This window comes from Schistocerca serialis, chromosome 3 (genome assembly GCF_023864345.2).
Source record: "Schistocerca serialis cubense isolate TAMUIC-IGC-003099 chromosome 3, iqSchSeri2.2, whole genome shotgun sequence".
NCBI classification, from domain to species: domain Eukaryota; kingdom Metazoa; phylum Arthropoda; class Insecta; order Orthoptera; family Acrididae; genus Schistocerca; species Schistocerca serialis.
This window is the reverse complement of record NC_064640.1, coordinates 25222377-25243912: the sequence shown is the minus strand read 5'-3', so window position 1 is coordinate 25243912 and position 21536 is coordinate 25222377. Positions and strand designations below refer to the sequence as shown.

Here is a 21536-nt window from a genome sequence, read left to right as displayed (position 1 = left end):
ATTTTCACTTCATGTTGAATGGACGATTGCTTGCAGTCCGATGCACAAAACTTTAAGCATTCGGCTGCATTTCATTGTCTAACCTCAGCTTCCAAACATTACGCCAACACTGCGTATGTGAGATTATCACCGCTGGTAATTGTCACCAAGAGAACGAACCCAGGAACACCATCGGCATCACCAAGCGCACTACCGGGGACTAAGTCAGCCACAGCGGATGCAAGAACGAGTTATGCCTACCAGGGTGACGCCGCGAAGTCACAGACCACAGCAGATGAATGCTGCCAGATGTAAATTCGCCGCGAGACAAACAATGAACGGCGATCGATGTGTCGTCCTTTCTTCGCACATGCTGCACAAGCTTTCATGCAAAACTGACCCTGCCCACTGGTGAGATGAGACAGTCCATTACCCTTCCTATTTGCCCAATTACTGAGTCATTCCTGCACCTGGTCAAACCGGCTCTGAGTCAAAGATATTGTAATAAACATAAATGTTTCATTGTTTTAATCATTCATTTAATTTCATTGATTGGCATATCAGTTTCTTTTGTTATTCTACACTTCCGATTTATTTTATGCCTTAAGAATGACAGCTTTTCCCTTTTTTGCCAAATCGGAGAAAATACATTAGAAGTGGTAAGTCCCTACGGGTCCTCAGAGCTGAGGTCATCGGTCCCTAGGCTTACGCACAACTTAATCTAACTTAAACTAACTTACGGCCGGCCGGAGTGACCGAGCGGTTCTAGGCGCTACAGTCTGGAACCGCGCGACCACTACGGTCGCAGGTTCGAATCCTGCCTCGGGCATGGATGTGTGTGATGTCCTTAGGGTAGTTAGGTTTAAGTAGTTCTAAGTTCTAGGAGACTGATGACCTCAGATGTTAAGTCCCATAGTGCTCAGAGCCATTTGAACCATTTGAACTAACTTGCGCTAAGGACAACACACACACCCATGCCCGAGGGAGGACTCGAACCTCCGACGGGGGCAAGCCGTGCGAGCCGTGGCAAGGCGCCTCAGACCATGCGGCGACATTAGAAGTAAAGCAACGTTAATGACCATTGTACCGCCGGTGATGATGTCGTAAGTAACGGAACAGAAGCTCAGAACGGTTGTGTCATTTCAGATCAACCGTCCTGACATCTGCCTTAGGTGGTTTAGGCTAATCGTGTAAATCTTAAATCGTGGTGCCTGGATTACGTTTTGAATCACAGCCCTTCAAATTACTTCTGAAGTGTCCCACCACTGCGCCAACGCATTCGGTGCGTTGGAAGCAGCAGCTTTTTACAAGACAGCTGTGCATTTTAGGCCCAGAGAATTACGAAAGTAAAGCGGAAAATCGTAATAATGTTTAGAAACGTAAACTAGCTACCATTATCTACATTTAAAGTATATCACAATACCATTTTTACAGGAAGGGTCAGCTATGTTTTAAGTGTACAGACCTCTAAATTACAAAGTGTACTTGTTTCAGTCAATTTGCATCCCACAGAAGAGGAAAACTGCTAAGACTGGGGACTGCTTTTAGTACAACGCCTGTCGAAGCACTCCGGTCTTGTAAGGAATATAGCCCAATAGACGTGTTTGTATTGTATGTAGATGCTTGGCACTGGTTGCACAGAGGCGATGTAGCAAAATTACGAGACTTAACTGGTCACAAAATCATTGATAAGAAACAAATAAAGAGATGGATGCTCGCTAAGTAGCAAGTACAGTAAGGTGGGCTCACGAGTTTTTCCAAGCATCCGTGAAAGATTTCAACGGCATTATATAAACCCTTCCGAAGACATGATACAGTTTTTGACATAACATTGCCCATGTCTTAAGTATTTATGTTGAATTAACACGATTGGACTACAGCCGTGCAACTATGGTTTTGTAGGCACGCCTGAACATATTTTCTTTGAACTTCCTTGAAATTATCATCTGTAAGTAGTTCTTTTGTCACTGATCTTCTTTAGACGCTTGACTACTTACGACGTTGGAAAAGTTACATCTTGATTTTGAACTTGTAATAACGCCCAGTAATGTTTTTTCTATCTGGTCGTTAAAACATACTGATCTAAAATTTCTAATGGATGTGTATCTTCATATTTACGTAGTTTAGCTTTAAATTTATTATTCCCTAGAGAATGGAACAGCTGCCACTTTTCCTCATTACATACTATACCACACATTATCAGATCTTACGTCCATTCTTTGTCTGAACTGAGTATATCGATACAGCGGACGACGGCAGTCGACAACGACCAGTTGCACTCGCGTATTCAAAACATGTGGCGTGACACACTGCGCGGAAGCGGGATTTTGCTGTAGTCAGTAGCGAGCCAGGGAGTGAATCGGACGTTCAACAAAGCTACGATCCCCCATGAAAATGTCCTCCGCAGATAGAGACGAAACGTCGGGTTTTGAAGTGAAAATCCTTAGACCACGGCATAATAGCCTGGAATATTTTATTAATTGTATTTATCTATTACAGCACCGTCTTCCAAAAATTAGAAACTATGGTTTGAATAAACCATAAGTACTTGTTGGCGCAGAATCCGAATATGCAATAAAAATGGGGGTTCTCATTTGAAAATACAAAGTCGACCCGGCTGATGCGGGAGGGCTGGCCAGTTGTAGCACGGAGAGCTGTACACTTTCCTAGTATTAACTTTTCACTCGGAGCTTTATTTCGTAGGATGCGTCATTTTCGTGATGTTTAGTCGTCTAAAGTTAAAACAAACACCATACATATATATATTGCCAACCAGTACTCGGGTATATAAAGATGGGAGCATGTCTTTTTATCAACAGCTTTGTGCGGGGCCTCAAGCAAGAGGGGGAGGATGATACAAGGTATTAACCTGCGTGCGACGCAGTTCAAAGGCTTCGCAGCATTGCATGTTCGCTGAAAGATTAGCTCTCGCGCAAGCAAAAGGAAGCGAATGCGCCAAACACACAGAGGGATAGACGGATGCACGCCGCCGAGACGGCTTCTCATTTCTGCAGAGTATGAAAACCCACCACCAGGAACCCCAGACTTATGCGAGTTGCAAATGAAATGACAACATCACAGATTTGGTCATCATTGTTAAAGTGAAGTGTTGCAAAAATACTCTCAGCAGTACTACGATTGCTAAACAATTTACATTACATTCCACTATATTATCTAAGGCGTTTGTTTCACCTGCAAAACGAAACATTTGAGAATCATCTGTCATACACCGATGGCAAAAATACATTTGTGTAAGTAACATGTTTAAGTGATTAACAGTGAAAGATCACAGGTTAATGTGAGAGATAAACCACTGCAAAAATGAAATGCTGATTCATTGATAACTGGTGTACCGGCCAAAATGATGAAGGCAAGCGTGGAAACGTGCAAGCACTGTGTTGTTCAGGTGTCTGATGTCAGTTTGTGTTATGGAGTTCCTTGTCTGTCGTACTTGGTCGGTCAATACAGGGACGGTAAACGCTGTTTGTGGGTGTCTTCTGATGATGTCCCAAATGTGCTCGAATAGAGACAGATCTGGTGATAGAGCGGGGCAAGGCAACATGTCGACACTCTGTAGAGCTTTTTGGATTACAACAGCGGTATGTGGGAGGGCGTTATACTGTTGGAAAATAAGCCGGCCGAAGTGGCCGTGCGGTTAAAGGCGCTGCTGCCTGGAACCGCAAGACCGCTACGGTCGCAGGTTCGAATCCTGCCTCGGGCATGGATGTTTGTGATGTCCTTAGGTTAGTTAGGTTTAACTAGTTCTAAGTTCTAGGGGACTAATGACCTCAGCAGTTGAGTCCCATAGTGCTCAGAGCCATTTGAACCATTTTTGTTGGAAAATACGCTCTGCAAATGCTTTTCATGAATGACAGCGCAACACATCGAATCACCAGACCGACGTACAAATTTTCAATTAGGGTGTGTGGGACATTTACGAGACTGCTGCTGCTGCCATACGAAATCGCACCCCAGACCGTAACTCCAGGTGTAGGTCCAGTGTGTCTTACACGAAGACAGGTTGTTTGCAGGCCGTCAACAGGCCTTCTTCTAACCAACACACGGCCATCGCTGGTATGGAAGCACAAAAATATTTCATCAGAAAACACCACAGACCTCCACCCTGCCCTCTAATGAGCTCTCGCTTGACACTTTTCAAGTCTCAAATGGCGGTAGTTTCGGGATAGTGGAATGCTTCTTACAGGGCGTCTGGCTAGAAGTTGTCCTAGAAGTAACCGATTTTTAACATTTGGCTGTATCACTGTGGTGCCAACCGTTGCTGAGATTGCTGCTGCAGATGCAGACGATGCGCCGAAGTTATACGACTTACACGATGGTCTTCCCTCTCGGTAGTGGCACGTGGCCGTTCGAAGCCCGGTCTCCTTGGCACCGTACATTTTCGTGACCAACATTGCAGCAATCATATACAGAGGCTACATTCCTGCCAAGTCTTTCTGCAAAATCGCATATGGAACATTCAGCTTCTCGTATTCCTATTACACGACATCGTTCAAACTCAGTGAGATGTTGATAATAACTTATTTGTCGCCTTAAACTCACTCTTGACTAACATCAACTCACCAAGTCCAGTCTAAAAGGAAGCTAACCATATTTCTACAGTCACAGCGACTCTTGTGAGACTGGGGCGCAATTTGAATAGCCACTATTTTTCAGATCTGGAGACAGGTCTACCAACTTTCGTTTATGTCGCGCAACTCCTTCTTAGTGTTACAATTTTTTTGTCTGTGTGTGTTTTCACATATGCACAAAATCTCATTTAAAGGGCGGTCCACGCGCTATTTAATGGGTTCTGGGAATGAACTGGCTAGTCTAGAATCTTGTGGGTTACTTTCCTTTCAATTCTGAATCGAAGATTGTGCTGAAAAAATTGCAACAAGGGCATATATACACTACAGACCATTTCAACTGCTACACCACGAAGATGACGTGCTACAGACGTGAAATTTAACCGACAGGAAGAAGATGCTGTGATATGCAAATGATTAGCTTTTCAGAGCATTCACACACGGTTCGCGCCGGTGACGACACCCACAACGTGCTGACATGAGGAAAGTTCCCAACCGCTTTCACATACACAAACAGCAGTTGACCGGCGTTGCCTGGTGAAACGTTGTTGTGCTGCCTCGTGTAAGGAGGAGAAATGTGTACCATCACGTTTCCGACTTTCATAAAGGTCGGATTGTAGCCTATCGCGAATGCGGTTTATCGTATCGCGACATTGCTGCTCGCGTTGGTCGAGATCCAATGACTGTTAGCAGAATATGGAATCGGTGGGTTCAGGAGGGTAATACGGAACGCCGTGCTGGATCCCAACGGCCTCGTATCACTAGCAGTCAAGATGACAGGCATCTTATCCGCATGGCTGTAGCGGATCGTGTAGCCACGTCTCGATCCCTGAGTCAACAGATGGGGACGTTTGCAAGACAACAACCGTCTACACGAACAGTTCGACGACGTTTGCAGCAGCATGGACTATCAGCTCGGAAATCATGGCTGCGGTTACCCTTGACGCTGCATCACAGACAGGAGCGCCTGCGATTGTGGACTCAACGATGAACCTGGGTGCACGAATGGCAAAACGTCATTTTTTCGGATGAATCCAGGTTCTGTTTACAGCATCATGATGGTCGCATCCGTGTTTAGCGACATCGCGGTGAACGCACATTGGAAGTGTGTATTCGTCATCGCCATACTGGCGTATCACCCGGCGTGATGGTATGGGGTGCCATTGGTTACACCTCTTGTTCGCATTGACGGCACTTTGAAAAGTGGACGTTACATTTCAAATGTGTTACGATCCGTGGCTCTACCCTTCATTCTATCCCTGCGAAACCCTATATTTCAGCAGGATAATGCACGACCGTATGTTGCAGGTCCTGTACGGGCCTTTCTGAATAGAGAAAATGTTCGACTGCTACTCTGGCCAGCACATTCTCCAGATTTCTCACCAACTGAAAACGTCTGGTTAATGGTGGCCGAGCAACTGGCTCGTCACAATACGCCAGTCACTACTCTTGATGAATTGTGGTGTTGTGTTGAAGCTGCATGAGCAGCTGTAACTGTACACGCCATCCAAGCTCTGTTTGACTCAATGCCCATGCGTATCAAGGCCGTTATTACGGCCAGAAGTGGTTGTTCTGGGTACTGATTTCGCAGGATCTCTGCACGCAAATTGCGTGAAAATGTAATCACATGTCAGTTCTAGTATAATATATTTGTCCAATGAATACCCGTTTATCATCTGAATTGCTTCTTGGTGTAGCAATTTTAATGGCCATTAGTGTACAAACATAGGCTGAACCAGTGCCTAGATTCTCAATGACTGATACTATAATTTTCGTGAAATTTCGTCAGAAGCTTTCTGAAAACAGATTTACGCAGAAATTATGTATATCAAGGTTTCATCTGAACTAAAAGTTGGGCATAGAAAACTGTTAGGTTGCGCGTATTTACAGAACATCCGTCTCCTTAAACGAAGTAAACAGTCTTTCTAGTGGCACCTCAGTGACAGTTACCATCTTGTCTTTACATTTTTACGTCCTCCGCAGATGGAAAAAGAAACGTCGGGCTTTGAAGAGAAATCCCTTAGACCACGGCATAATAGCCCGGAATATTTTATTAACTGTAAGAATTCCGGCCGTGAAAGTTTACATTTAACATTAGGCAAATATCAGGTATGCCTCTTTTTGTAATTAAGAGCCGACGCATTTGATTCTACGTTTCATCGGGATGCTTGATACCAGTGAGTCCCTTGCCTCTCACTACTGGAGCGAGTATTCGTATCATGTGGGCTGTCACAACCATTTCATGAACATTTTACCCAGTTACAATGGTTATGGTCTGTATTCCGCCGGTACCCGCGTTGCGAATGTCGTGAGAGTTACGGCGGTTTGACGGAAACACTCGTCGAAATAAATCACCCTGGTGGCGGGGCTCGGGGACAGCCACCGAAATCAAGCATTCTAATGGTGTGGGCACTTATCACAATCAACCCTGTAGGGAACAGAAAACTCCGTAACCATACAAGTAGCTTCTTTGTCCAAATCGTTAATGTCTAGCCACACTATTTGTACTATATAATCATATTTGCAACAGTAAAGTAACGTTTGAACATCAGTGTCAACCGTTAGAATATAAAGGTTTCCATTTACATCGTACATGAAGTTTAGAATCTAATGTGTCGGTTCGTGATGATGATGAAGTTTGGTTCGTGTGGCGTTCAACTGCGCGATCCTCAGTGGCCGTACAAAGTCCCAATTTCTACACAGTCCAATTTTTACATAATAAGGTGAGACACTGTCACGAATTATGATGAGGAAACGATGAGGGCAACACATACACACGTTCCCCGGCCAGAGAAAAATCCCCAACCCGGCTGGGAATCGAACCCGGGACCCCGTGATCCAGAGGCAGCAACGCTAACCACTTTTTTTAAAGTTTTGTTCGTTATTGTTCGTTGTATTTGGTCGTAGTGGACGCCACATGACATCCGTTTAAGCTCGTTGTTGATTCCTTCACTCATTTTTTATTACAGATAGCAGCCGTCTCTCTGACCGAACACGCTGAGCTACCGAGCTGACAATATTTGAGATGAAGGCTCCACAAAAGCTGAGCACTATGAGAAATTTATAGAAGACTCATTTAGTTTTCCCTCCACGGAAATCTTTAGTAAAGGGTGAAAGATTTATTCGTTTGAACGAAAACCAGAGTGTGACATCTACAACGAACGGGAAATAATCCGTTGAGTAAACCTTAGGTTATTATGGGGTCACTCTGAATATACAATAAAAATTGGGGTTTCCCATTACAGAATACAAATTTGAGCCCACACACACAAGCAGAACGGTTAGGAGGTGGCCGATAGTAGCACAGACAGGTGTCACCACTATTAATATTATCTTTTCACATTAAAATTTTTGTCGTACACTGAGTCGTTTTCGAGATATTTAGCTATCTCAAATTTCGACTTCCGTTTGGTTTAAACATTCCAAGATATATTGAGAAATATACACAATATAGAAACTTACGTTGTGATGAGAAGGTGAAACTGTATGCTGAACGATGTCTCGAACCGGGCCGGGAGCCTATGCCTTCCAGTGGCCTTACGTTAACTATTACTTTATAGCTATGCGCCTCAGTGACGATCTAAACTTTAAACTTCGCACTTCTTTCCATCTTTAGGTTCCAAAATTTATTTTAAATGAAATGAAAACTGATAGTCCGTCCAGTAGCATGAAAAGGACTGATGTAAGCTTTAGTCTGTCTCATCCAGCCTAAACTGTTATCTACTAACTATCAAACTGAGCTACTGCATTATTTTGTCAGTTTATGGACTCAAGAAGAAACTGGACTCGAACTAACACTGTTGTGCTGTGTTTTCAAACGCATGATAATTCTGTCTTGTCTATACTTGTATTGTTTGCTTGAACTATTATCATTTGACGACTCTCATATATTTCTCCAATAAATTGGAATTTTCAAAGCGTATAAACCAGACCATGATTCCATCTTAAGCGATCGGCTGTTTCGTCACTATATCTAAAAACTGAAGTAATTTTGGCAAATGTCACTACATCCATGAGACCAATAGTCAGCTGTGATGTAACTTCTGTGTCATTATGAATTGCTTGTAAGTGTTAGAATTTGGATAACATTTCGAATTTATGGTGGTGGTGGTGGTGGTTAGTGTTCAACGTCCCGTCGACAACGAGGTCATTAGAGACGGAGCGCAAGCTCGGGTTAGGGAAGGATTGGGAAGGAAATCGGCCGTGCCCTTTCAAAGGAACCATCCCGGCATTTGCCCGAAACGATTTAGGGAAATCACGGAAAACCTAAATCAGGATGGCCGGAGACGGGATTGAACCGTCGTCCTCCCGAATTTATGGCATCCATTTTACCTGTAACACTTGACCATGTATTGAAAAATTCACGCCATCATGTTCATATCAGATTCTTACCCAGGAACATCATTTGTAATACGACATGGCGGGAGGAAATGAAACAAAATAACATGATTGAGACTTCACCCTATAACTGCGGTCGCGCTTACAGTGATATAGTTGACGCCTGCTACTACTACTACTACTACTACTATACATTTAGATATTCTGGCTTGTCAAGTAAAATATGAGAAGTCCTGCGATATTAAAAACTGTATGCCGGACCGGGAATCAAGCTCGGTACCTTTGCTTTACTCTACCGACAGAGCTATAAGAACGCAACTTACGGTCTACCTTCACTGCATTACTTATTAAATATCGCAAACTCTGTATTACGACTGGCGTTCGGTAAGTTACGAAACACATTTCTCCTCGGCAAATTATGGTTGAACAAATGCGAAATTTGTTGTGGTACATCGTGGAATACTCCAAATTCAGTCCTTATGGTTTCATGAAGTTCCAATATGTAGCGGCGCTTCAAAAGTGGTGTCTGTAAATGAGGTGCGTTCCATGTGGAGAGCAGTCATCGAGTTCCTATTGGAGGAAAACCAGAGCATCGCAGATGTACATAGGTGCTAGCAGAATGCTCGGAGACCTGACAGTCAACAAAAGCACGGTGAGTTGTTGGGCGAGGCGTATGTCATCACTGCAACAAGGTCACGCAAACCTGCCCATCTCCTACGTACCAGCCGGCCGCACACAGCTGTGACTCCTGCAATGTTGGAACGTACGGACACTCTCATTCGTGGTGATCGACGGATCACTACCAAACTGTAAGTAGTGCTGAAACTCATCCACCAGTTGAGGTACCCAAAGGTGTGTGCTCTCTGGGTTCTTTGAGGCCTTACGTAAGACCATAAGGAGCAACTAAGGTTCGTCTGTGCACAACCGTTTGCACGTTTCGCGGCTGTTCGTGACAATGACAGGTTATGAAACATGGGCTCACCACTTCCAAACGGAAACAAAACGGCAGTCCACGTTTGGCGCCGTACCACCTCTGCTCCGAAGAAAAAGTTCAGAGTCGCATCCTCGGCCGGTAAGGTCATGGCGACGTCTTCTGGGACTGTGAAGGGGTTCTTCTGTTCCATGTCCTCCCTCGTGGTGCAACGATCAACTCTGAAGGGTATTGTGATACCCTCAGGAAACTGAATAAACGACTCAGCGTGTTCGTCAAAACAAACGTGCAAACGCATTTCCCCTTCTGCATGACAACGCAAGGCCTCACGCACATCTCCGCACCCAAGACGGTCTTACAAAACTTCACTGGACTGTTGTTCCTCATTCACCGTACGGTCCGGATCTCGCACCTTCCAACTTCCATCTGTTTGCCCCTATGAAGGATGCTGTACATGGTAACTAATATGTGATTCATGGGAAGGTTATTGATGCTGTAAGATATTGGATCCGACGTCGAGCATGGGGGTATACTGACGCTCACAGTAAGGTGGCGTAGGACCGTGTCATTGCCGGCCGGTGTGGCCGAGCGGTTCTAGGCGCTTCAGTCTGGAACTGCGCGACCGCTACGGTCGCATGGATGTGTGTGATGTTAGGTTTAAGTAGTTCTGAGTTCTAAGGGACTGATGACCTAAGATGTTAAGTCCCATAGTGCTCAGAGCCATTTGAGCTATATAAACTCCTCATAGTATATTGGTCTTGATACTGAAATCTAAAAGTGATGCTACTGTATATTTCTGCGGTGGATTTTGGAAAGTTCGACCTAACAGGTCATTATTAATGCCCTCAATAAATAGATGAGCAAATAGCAAGCAAGAAAAGAAATGCATTGTATTTAAATATTACACACACATCATGCATAAGATCAAAATTATTGCATATCATTGTATGTTCTATATGTGCAACATAGTTACAGACGGTGTAGTTAAAATCAGACTTTGAACTTTGTTTCGGCCAGAGAAGCATGCAGTACCGACCAGCCACCGTGTCGTCTCCTGCCAGTGGCGGCAGTTGGATACGGTACGGAGGGGTCTGGGAACAGCGCATCGCTGTCTCTGCTGTTGTCGGCTTTCCAGCCCTCGGAACTACTACTTCTAATTCAGGTAGTTCCTCATTTTGGCATTTTCAGGCCCAGTGCGTCCCGTTACAATCCTTACACTAGGAAAAATCTGTTACAGTTCACGGAATGAAAGTCAGGTCTTTGGAATGGAAGTCAGACATGCTGCCCGCTTAACTAAGAAGGTGGACAATTTCAGAATTAATTAAACAGAGTAATCATTTAAAGAAAGTAATCTTTCTAAATTTTCTTGAAGTAGTAAAGTTCGTTTGAAAAATAATTTAACGAGGAATAACTGCATTAATTTTCGAGAGAAACAGTGAGGCCCTACGATTTTTGCATTGTCAAAATTTATTTTTTATTTGAAGTTCGTTATACTTCTACAGACACAAATGTCTTATCTGTAATGACTGCCAAATGAAGTAATTTATTTCAACAATGATTAATTCGGTACATTAACTACGTAATGCTATCCTGTGTAGTATTGTAAGACTATGTCTGCATCTTATACATAATCGTAATTTGGCTTACAAAAAGATTAGATTTAAGAGAAGCTGTAGTCATGTTACAGTTACAGGTGCAAAATTATAGGGATGAAAACATAAATGAAGGTCTCTGTTTTTTGTGATTATGAGAAAGCCTTTGACAGAGCGTAAAACGCTAAATTAAACGAAATTCATGACAAGAATCTCAAGTGCACAGAATAAGCACCGAAACAAAACAGCTCATATAAAACTTAGTGATGAACTATTTAAAAATGCCCAAATGAAAGGAATAAAAAATGGTTCAAATGGCTCTGAGCATTATGGGACTTAACATCTGTGGTCATCAGTCACATAGAACTTAGAACTACTTAAACCTAACTAACCTAAGGACATAACACAATCCATGCCCGAGGCAGGATTCGAACCTGCGACCGTAGCGGTCACGCTGTTCCAGACTGAAGCACCTAGAACCGCACGGCCACACCGGCCGGCTGAAAGGAATAGTTATTCAGAAAAAATCTTTCAGGGTGCACTAATACAAGCTGTTCCTGAATTGCAAGACAACAAAAGCTTCATAATTTGTCATACGCTCATGATACTATTTCCCGATAACTCATGAATATTGTTAGTGAATACAACACGGCACTGGACCTAAAAATCGAGAAATAAAAATGAAGAAAACAAAACATGTGACAGCTACATGAGAAGCTCAATTATTTGCGAATGTCATCTTCTTTCTCGGTAGTTGCGACACATAGCGTTTACTGAAATGCGAGTACGTTGGCACAAGTCTCTCTTGTGGACCAGGTACCAGATATAAAGATAAAATGTCGAAATGAACCCGTAGTTGATTTTTTTTAAACTTTCAGAATACTGTTTCCAATACAGAATTAGAATTATTTCTCAGAGTCAGATTTATATATGAGCGAAAACATGACCACCTGCTTAATAGCTTATTTTTCCGTCTTTGGAGCAAAATACATCACTGATTCTGCGTATCAGGGATTCGACAGCTATTTGGTAGATTTTTTGGAGCAATGTGGCATTAGATGTCTAAGCACAGGTCATGTAATTTGCGAAAATAAAGGGCCGCTGATTTGCGTACGCGGTAATGGCGCCCGATATCTAGCCAGATGACTTCCGTAGGATTTACACCAAGAGAAGTTGGTTGTCGAAACATCAACGTGAGTCCACTATAATCCTCCTGCAACCACTGTAGCACAGTTCTGGCTCCGATCCGGAAGATGGTATCAGTTCCTTCGGACATGTCCGTAAGAACAAATAGCATTAGTGATCTTGCAGCTCTCAAAGAATGAAATTACAATGAATCCAGACCATTAGCAACTTGCAGTCGTTGATAAATATCAATGGGGACAGTTGAAAATGTGTGCCCCGACCGGAACTCGAACCCTGGATCTCCTGCTTACATGGCAGATGCTCTGTCGTTATGTTTTCGTTTTTTCTGTTTTCTTTTCTTGTATTTTTTTTAACTTAATAGATTTTAATGCACTTTTTAGACCTCTTCCACTTCAGGCGTTGACCCCTATCACCCATACTACCCCTAGAAACCTATCTAACCTAAAAGCAAGAACAAAGCTAGTGCCACCGCCACGTTCACCCTAAAGCTAAGTAGGACGGTCGTGCGCCACCACTTCAGGCTCCATCCACGAACAAAAATTAAATTTGCCTCTGAACACTTTACTAAAAAAATAAAAGGATAAAGGAAGGGGTACAATACTTAATTATATGTTATTTGTTGTTCAGTTTGTTCTCATGTTGTGATTTGTAATTCTTTTTTTTTCTGTCTTTTTTTCTCGGGGTTTTATGTCTCTCATCAGTTCATCATGTGCGATATTTCATTCTCTTCTCACACCCAACGCACCCCAATGGTCTGGAGGGCGCGTAAACAACGACCCCAAGTAATTCGCAAAGAGCGTACCATACGACGCTCTGCACCGTAAAATCGTGTAGTTACTCGTTAAATAATGCCAGTAATCAAACAACCCTGGACCGCTCTCATTAAAAAAAGTATGACAATTCCATACCCTTAACGCACACCGTGGCGTTATGACGCGTAGCAGGGAAGGAAGTTACGTCGGGACGGATGAGTTCGGTGTGCTCTACGGACTGAGGCGTCCGACGCAGCAACAATGCCAACATGCGCTGTGTGAGGATCCAGCAGTCAGTAGCCGTACCACAAAAGAAACGGTGCATGTCGGTGTCTACAGCGGCGCATCTTGGGCAGAAAGGATCCTCGGTAAGCTGGATCATGCGTAAACGTTGACAGGTGGGGAATTTTTCGGTCGTTATCACGTACCACAGCTCCCTGACCGTGGTGGGAAGGAAAGGCGAGTGCACGTTTCTCCACACACGCCTCCAGCCAACTGCCGGATCTCGGCGTTCAACCACATTAGCCACAGCGTCCGTTGAAAGTAGCGGTAAAAGTCCATGGTTCTAGGATCCCGCGTGGTCGGTAAGACATCCAACAGATAAATCATGTCGACCAGATAGGTGAGAATGCTACACAGTGATATATCTAACAGGAATCGGCGGCCGGAGGGACTGAGGCAACACCTCCTGAATCAGTGTACCAGGGAGGGTGTCCTTGAACGAAGTACGTAGGCGATGCATCGTCCGCAGAAAGAGAGCGCGCGCCCTGCTGTATACGTTTATCATTCCAATGCCACCTGCATGTGTGAGCAACGTTAGCGTCTCGTAACGGTTCTTGAACACCCTACCCTCGCTGACGAAATGACCGAAGGCCGCCAGGACCTTGGAAGTTACCGTAGCGGCCATCGGGAGAACGTGTGTGTAAAGATTAAGTTCCGGAGCGAGGTAGACGTTGACAAAATGTACCCACATGATCAAGTCAAGTGTTCGAAAGTGATGGAGACGAACTTGCGTGCGGATCACATTAAGTAAACTGCGATACGTAGCTGCTGCTGTACGCTACACGTACCCATGGAAGGTCACTCCCAAACACTTCATCGCCGGGACTTTGGTAACGGGCACTAGAGTACTCATATGCAGCCCTCTGCCCACATCCATTTAGTGCGGCTTTCGCAGGTTGATACAGCTTCCGGCCGCCTCTCCATATTGCTGAAGCCACGCGATGGCCGTACATATATCTTCTGTCGACCTCGCCAAGAATAAAACATCGTCCGCATAGGCATAACATTTAACATGCACATCGCGGAGGCGAATGCCCTCCAAACGCTGTCGTAGACCATGAAGTGCAGGCTCGAGGGCGACGGCGAACGGAAAGGCTGACAGGGGACATCCTTGTCGAACTGAGCGCTCAATAGTAAACAATGGCTAGCGGTAGCCATTGACCAGAACTGTGGAAGAGGCTCCGTGGATGAGACGGATAACCACACCTGCCGATATTAGGGACAGTCCCACCTTCTCTAAGACAGCCTGCAAGAAATGGTGCTCAACTCGGGCAAATGCGTGGTCTAGGTCAACCGCCACGAGGGCGCCCTCTAAACGGCATGCCTACATGAGTGCCACCACATCTCTACAAGAGCTTAACGCCGTGTGTATATTGCTGTCACCTCCCAGACATGTTTGGACGGCACGAATGGCATCTTTGACAATATCGAGGAGACGAGCACGAAGAATGCTGGCGAACAGCTTGTAATCCGAATTCAATAACGTCAACGGCCGGAAGTCTTGTGGTCTGCAACACCCGTTTGGTTTTGGCACAGGGATGATCATGCCCACCAAAAATTCGGTGGGGGGGGGGGGTGATGGAAGTCCGGAACCAGGAGTTCACAGCACATCTGCCGCCAAACTTCCCCCATCAGGTTAGAAAAGGCGCTATAAAATTCAAGCGGAAGACCATCAGGTCCAGGTGATTTGTTTCTCGCGCCCCGCGAGAGGGCCATGCGCATTTCGCGCGTGACAGACTCCAAGAATGTGGAATTGCCTTACGCCCTACCCGAATGTGGCAGGCCGTGCAGGACGTCCTCAGTGTCATTGTCACGCCGTTGATCTGCTAGATAGAGAGTGCGATAATAATCTCTGAGGGCACTGCAGACGGCGCTGTGTGCCTCTGCGCGTTGCCCGTCCGCAGAAATAACTGCCGTGATGAGTCGTCTCTTATGGTGTCTCCGCTCTCTGGCGATGTGATAAAGAGAGGCACGTACCTCTGGGATGGGATCTTGCAGTCTCGATAGAACCCGCGTGGCGTCCAATACGTCAGCCGTGATCTGCAGAAGCCGCACCTGTGACCGGTGGACGGCCATCTGGCGCTCTGGCGAAGGTTGTTGCGACGCTAGTTCCCGCAGGACAGTGTAGTAAAACTCAGAGGTGGATCGGAGCGCCCTGTCTCATCCATATGCCATGAGCATGCGGCGGAGAGCTGGTTTGGCGCAGTATGTCCACCATCGTGTCTTGGAAACATAGGTATGACGTCGTCGCTCACATTTGTGCCAGCTATCAGTGACGGCTACACTCTCCTGGAGAATGTTAACGTTAAGAGTACAAGGTCTTCTACTAAGGCTCGACTGTTACGGTCGCACGTTCGAATCCTGCCTCGGGCATGGATGTGTGTGATGTCCTTAGGTTAGTTAGGTTTACGTAGTTCTTAGGGGACTGATGACCTCTGATGTTAAGTCCCATAGTGCTTAGAGCCATTTCTACTAAGGCTCTTCTGTTGTTGTGGCAGAGTCACGGCGCAGATGAAGGTCTGATGGTCGGTGAATGCAGTGGGCCACAGCTCACCACCGACAGTTGCTGCCTAAAGACCTCGGGAGACATAAATCCTGTCCAACCCGCTGGCCGAGTGGCTGGTGAAGTGTGTATATCCGCGTCGGTCACCGTGGATTAGCGTCCATGTATAATGCAAAGCGAGATCTCTGACCATAGCATGAAGGGATGAAAATGGGACATGGTGAGGGATCCGCTCCTCAGGGCGTAAGACGCCGTTAAAGTCCCCGCCCACCACCAGGTGCTCTGTAGCGCCTTGAAACAATGCAATAAATAAATAAATGGTTCTGAGCACTATGCGACTTAACTGCTGTGGTCATCAGTCCCGTAGAACTTAGAACTACTCAAACCAAACTAACCTAAGGACATCACACACATCCATGCCCGAGGCAGGATTCGAACCTGCGACCGTAGGGGTCGCGCGGTTCCAGACTGTAGCGCCTAGAACCGCTCGGCCAGTCAGACCGGCGAAACAATGCAGCTACCTCAGTGGAGTAATAGAGTGTTCGCTCTCGACGCTTCGCATTACCAGACGGGGCATACAGATTCTCAAGGCGGACTGCGCCGATGATGAGTGCAACGCCTCTCGCTGACGGCAAAAACTGAATATCCGTTGGTTGGATGCCATCGCGTGGTAGTATGGCCGTACCACCTCCACCGTCGGAAGTTGGGTTGACGTAAGACGCGTATCTATAAACATCCAGGCGCAGATCAGGCCGTACCTCTGTAAGCAACACGATATCAATGTCCGACGCCCGAATCATATCCTTTAACAACTAAGTTTTGATCGTGGAACTAATGCCGTTGACATTGACTGTCCCTATCCGATGCACCTGGGTCATTTGATAGTACGATGACGTGTTCTGCAGTCGTTTAAGCCAGTTTGCGCCACATCGTCCGTCCGACCTTCCCTGTCACCCGCACCGTATATATTATTGATCGGCTGAGACGAGGTGTCCGTCCGACGATCCACCGGCCGCGGTTATCTGGTTGTCTCTCGAGTCTGATATCATTCTTTCCATCTCCATCCCGGACGCCCAATCACCAAGCTGGAGGTGCGATACGTTAGGCGACGCATGACGTTCATCCGATGTCTTAGCCGCAAAATCGTCATGGGGCTCGTCGGTGAGATGAGCATCGTCAACTTGGCTTTGTCCTTGGGCGGGCGTTGCCAGCAGCGAACCAGGAACCGTTGGTGTGAAGTCCACATACCAGGCCGCAGATGCTTTTTTCTCGTCCTGCTGCAACGTGTCACCATCCCTCGAATCATTTTCCGCAGACAGCCTCCTCTTCTTTCGTCGCTTGGGCGACTTCTGTTTCCGGGAACGGGAGTCCGCGTCCTATGGATCACGAAAAACAGTAGGCACCTCCCGCATCTCTACGTCCAAGCTCGAATCGATTTGCTGACGCTCTCCTTCCTCACACGGCTGGGGTGCAGACGTGGTCGCTGCTGTCGAGACGGCGACGGTTCCGATGGAGGCTTCGTCGTGAGCACGGAAACCAGGCCCGAGGCCGTCGGCAACTGGAACGGAACAGCGTCCACGTCCGACGTGTTTCTCACTGCCTCAGCTTGTGTAATAGGCAGCGTTGTCGGTTGCGATGGAGTCGCCGGTGTACACATGGTATTTTGGCGAAGCGTCGCTGCAGGCATTCAGAGCGTACATGCTCTTCCTGCCCCGCCGTCATAAATGACGATCGCTCGACAGCCACCAGCCGGCGGCGGTGGCCGAGCGGTTCTAGGCGCTTCAGTCCGGAACCGCGCCACTGCTACGGTCGCAGGTTCGAATTCTGCCTCGGGAATGGATGTGTGTGATGTCCTTCGCTTACTTAGGTTTAAGTAGTTCTAAGTTCTAGGGGACTGATGGCCTCAGATGTTAAATGGCTCTGAGCACTATGGGACTCAACTGCTGAGGTCATTAGTCCCCTAGAACTTAGAACTAGTTAAACCTAACTAACCTAAGGACATCACAAACATCCATGCCCGAGGCAGGATTCGAACCTGCGACCGTAGCGGTCTTGCGGTTCCAGACTGCAGCGCCTTTAACCGCACGGCCACTTCGGCCGGCTCCTCAGATGTTAAGCCCATAGTGCTCAGAGCCATTTGAACCATTTTCACAGCCACCAACGGTCACGTACGATGGGATGTGTTTACGCAGTTCGATTCGCACCTGACGCACTCCATCCAGCACAGGATACGTCTCGAACGTATGGCACTTTTCTCCCACGTGACTTAATACTTCCCCGTAAGGACGCAGCCCGTTCACGACAAACATGGTCGGAACTTCAAAAGGCAGCTCGAAGATTCGTATGTTCCGTACCCCGAGTCCCGCATGGTCGACAGTCACTACACCCACGTTGCCGACCGAGTGGTGGAAATGATATCCATCGGTGGAACGGCGAAGAAGTCGTTCGCACGCTGCATCATCGACAAGTTACAGGTAAACTGTACTGGAGACGATCGAAAGATGTATACCCGTAAGTTCCTGTGGATCGACGTGCATTACTTTAGACAGGAAACGCTCTACTTCGTATGCCTTAGGTCTTGCGTACTGTGCATCGAACGTTATTTTGATCGTTGCCTTTCTATAAGAAAGCGCCATCGTCGTTCGAGGCGATCTGTTTACACTGCAATACCACTACCCGCGCGAGTAAAAACGGCCCGCTTGCGGATCCCCACACAGAGCCCAGCGCGCGTCCGCTTCACATCAGGGCTAATAGCCGACTGACCGACTGAGCCACCGAGGAGACAGAGGATATTGCGACTGGAATTACTTACCTCTAGCACGCTCCCTGTGAGACCCACACTTCCAACTTGCTGTCCACACACTATATTTGTAGTGCCCCTGCCCACTACACTCATTACTCGCGGCAGTCAATCTACCGATTCCTGTAAGAGTTTGAGCAATGTGAGTGCATCTGCACCGAAGAAGAACATTGGCCGGTACGTCTTATCTATATGAAGATGGTATCTGTCCTTTCGGACATGTCCGAATAATCAGTATAGTGGGCAGGGGCACTACAAATGTAGTGAGTGGACAGTAAGTTACAAGTGTGGGTCTCACGGGGAGCGTGCCAGAGATAACTCCTTCCAGACGCACTATACTCTGTGTCCTCGATGGCTCAGTCGGATAGAGAGACTGCCATGTAAGCAGGAGATCCCAGGTTTGAGTCCCTGTCAGGCACACATTTTCAACTGTCCACCTCTGTGTCCTCGGTGGCTCAGTCGGATAGAGCGACTGCCATGTAAGCAGGAGATCCCAGATTCGAATCCCAGTTGGGGCACACATTTTCAACTGCCCCCGCTGCTATTCGTCAACGCTTGTATGCAGTTGTTGGTCTGGATTCATCGTAATTTCATGTCTTCTATTAGCGCCACAAGTCCCATGCAAGGGCATGAGAGTGTCTGGCTAAAAAATGGCTCTGAGCACTATGGGACTCAACTGCTGTGGTCATCAGTCCCCTAGAACTTAGAACTACTTAAACCTAACTAACCTGAGGACATCACACACATCCATGCCCGAGGCAGGATTCGAACCTGCGACCGTAGCTGTCGCACGGTTCCGGACTGCGCGCCTAGAACCGCGAGACCACCGCGGCCGGCCATGAGAGTGTCTCCCACAGCATAATACTGCTCGCTCCCGCCAGCCTGCGTGCGTGGGGCGCTTCACGTTTCGATCCGCCGTTCACGTCGATGACGTTTGTGGAAACGGTCATTGACCTAGTGTGGCAAAAAAGTTATTCACTCGAAGAACCGACACGTTTCCATTGATCGAACGTTGAATCCCGATGGTCCCTTAGTCACAGCAATCGTATTTGATGTGAACACGAAGGGGTGGTCCGCTGCGGAGCTATTTGTCACATCAGTGACATATAGCAGTGATGAACAGTGTGCTCCGAAACACTTGTACGTCAACCAGCATTGTGCTTTTTCGGCAGAGATACCACGGATCATCATCTGTCCTAATTTACAGAGCAGACAAGCCTCCGAACCCCACGTTCTGTGAAGAATCGTGGACCTTCAACCATTTAGCGCCTAGTGGTAGTTTCACTGTCCCGCCTCCTTCCGTAGATGCTCATGACAATAGCACGTGACCATTCGGAGAGCTTCACCGGTTTCGAGTTACTCGTTCACACATTGTACGCAATAACAATGTGTCCCAAAGTCTCTTATCTCGATGGGTTTCTCTGTTTGCGGCCCACGTCTTCGCTAGGGTGATCCCCCATGCCGGCCGTGGTGGCCGAGCGGTTCTAGGCGCTACAGTCTGGAACCGCGCGACCGCTACGGTCGCAGGTTCGAATCCTGCCTCGGACATGGATGTGTGTGATGTCCTTAGGTTAGTTAGGTTTGGCTCTGAGCACTATGGGACTTAACATCTATGGTCATGAGTCCCCTAGAACTTAGAACTACTTAAACCTAACTAACCTACGGACATCACACAACACCCAGTCATCACGTAGTTAGGTTTAAGTAGTTCTAAGTTTTAGGGGGCTGATGACCACAGATGTCAAGTCCCATTGTGCTCAGAGCCATTTGAACCATTTTTTTTGATCCCCCGTCCGTGCCTGCTCGGCAGATACTATCGTTACGGCGTCACGTGCCCCAAGGCCACCAGGGGTATCCGACGTCGTGGTGGACAGTGGTCATAATGTCGTGGCTTATCGGTGTATGTATGGCAGGAAGGCGGGACGTTGAAAGATTACCGGTGTCTAGTGTCAGTTATTGTAATTGGTAGCCACGCCGTAACGAGGACACTTTGTAGTAGTTTCCTTTGTCCTCATGCGGTACTGTGTACTTGAGGTGAGCTGTCGTTTGAGAACTCTGCTTCTACCACTACGTAATACGTAACCAAGTGTCGTATCAAAAGGAAGATAGTGTGTTAGGGAACAATGGCATGCAGTTGAAAATGTAAAAGGTTTGTTTAATCTGTGTTATCATGTATAGGACATGAAACGTAAAGTGAACTTGCAGACATGCAGTTTGCCTTTGGTGCTGCAGGAACTATGCAAGGAACGTGACGTTTGTACGCAGGAAGTTATCCAAATCAGAGGACATCTGCTGCTGTGGATCGTTGTCTCCGTGAAAGGGGCACATTAGACAGAGATTTCCAGACTCAAGTTCGACCACAGGTTGAACGCAATTCCTGGTTTTGAGGGACTTCCAGACTCAAGTTCGACCACAGGTTGAACGCAATTCCTGGTTTTGAGGGACGTGTACTGCAAATGTTCGACAACAATCCTTCAGATAGCGTACGCTCCGTTGTTCATCCTCAAAATGCTAGTTATAGCGGTGTTTGGAGAACTCTACGTGATGGCCATCGTCATCCCTAGATGTTGTGTAAGGTTTGGGTCCTTCTACCCACAGATTTCCCAGTTCGGAATGACCTGGCCACA

The 21536-nt window shown here is 46.7% G+C and overlaps 1 non-coding gene across 1 annotated transcript; it reads right to left on the bottom strand.

Annotated features, from left to right (window-relative positions):
- Positions 1-7595: 7595 nt before the first annotated feature.
- Positions 7596-7712, bottom strand: LOC126472247 (U5 spliceosomal RNA). The gene has a single exon (XR_007586375.1). It is a non-coding gene; the product is annotated as a U5 spliceosomal RNA (small nuclear RNA).
- Between the last annotated feature and the right edge of the window lie 13824 nt (positions 7713-21536).